The sequence below is a fragment of the Elephantulus edwardii genome, unplaced genomic scaffold (assembly GCF_000299155.1).
Source record: "Elephantulus edwardii isolate Elephantulus edwardi_28Jun2011 unplaced genomic scaffold, EleEdw1.0 scaffold00066, whole genome shotgun sequence".
Lineage (NCBI taxonomy): Eukaryota > Metazoa > Chordata > Mammalia > Macroscelidea > Macroscelididae > Elephantulus > Elephantulus edwardii.
Window position 1 is genome coordinate 2,351,074 of NW_006399816.1, and position 1,466 is coordinate 2,352,539.

A 1,466-nucleotide genomic window follows, 5' to 3' on the forward strand; every position below is an offset into this window, starting at 1 on the left:
CCATACTGAAGGCTGCAGTCCTTGACCCTCTGCAGCAAGTGCATGAGGTCCTCCTCAGTTTCAGCAAGCAGGGTTGTGTCATCTGCATAATGCAGAAAGGGTAGAGGATCAGCGAAAGAGAGGAAAATCTCCATCAAGATGGATTGACACGGTGACTGCAGCAAGTGGGCTCAAGTGTGTCAGAGATGGTGAGGATGGCACAGGACAGGACAGGGTTCAGATCTGTTGTTTGTAGGGTCACTGTGAGTCATACCCAACTCAATGGCACCTAACAACAACAATAGCGACAAGGGACTAGTCCTTGGGACAAGACATCATGCTGGAAAAGGAAGAAGGTCAGAGAACGAAAGACCCTCGATGAGATTGATTGAGCGGTGACTGTAACAGTGGGCTTGAGCATGTCAGAGATGGTGAAGATGACGTAAGATAGGCTAAGACTCAGATCTGCTGTTCACAGGGTCAATGAGGGTCGTCAGCTGGACAGCATCTAACAACAGAGACAAATTAAGCAATGCCTTGTACACACTAACACTGACTGCTCTCTGCCTGTACCTCTGGTACATCAGCGGAATGGGGAATAAAATGATATTTACCTTCTAGACCTATTATGAGACTTAAATGAGATTATAAACACAAAACTCTTGTCACAGTGTCCGACACCTATGGGATTAAACCTCAGTATGGTCATTAATTCATTCAACAGACACCCCCAGTCCCTGCTGGTGGTCTCCACTTGGTATTGGGTGATACAGAAAACTCAGAATTAGCCAAGGAGTGATCAGACTTGACAGGTTAGGATGAGGAGAGTTCAGAGAGAAAAAGCCCCACCAGGGAGTCCCAGAACTTTCCAGCCTGGATTTAGGGACTCAGGTATCCAGGGAGCTAATTTCCCTGCCAAATTAGCAGGCAAATCTGTATGCTTTATGATTCTGTTCCTGAGAGGGAACCACCTGAAGTGCTGGCTAAGCTCCCAGCTCCCTGAGCACAAGAGGACGAGCGCTGAGACTGACAGAGTTCTGGGTGCCCCTGGAAGATGATGAGGGTAGAAGTTTAGCAGGGGCTCAGTGTCAGAGAAGCAAGACCCAACCAGGAAGCAGGTGGAGCCTGGACCCCAGGCCTGCCCATGGGGCTTCAGCTGCAGAGGTGCTGTGTCCTTCCTGTTCGCTGTTCCCAAGCCCTGGCCTTGTACTCAAGGCACCTCTGCTCCAACGACTCCCTTCCCTGGAAATCCTCTTGCTCTTCCCAACTCAGGCCTTCCAACATTTCCACCAAACCTGATCTCAAGTTCTTCCTCTCTCTTCTCACAAGCCCTGGATTGTAGCCCCTCTGAACTTCATTCTGGATGGTGATGGTGGTTGGTTGTTTTGGTTTTGTTGTTGTTGTGTATTTTTTTAAATTTTATTTTATTATTTTGTGTGTGTGTACCATCAAATAGGATCTGACTGGTACAGGAGGAGATTGCCCCT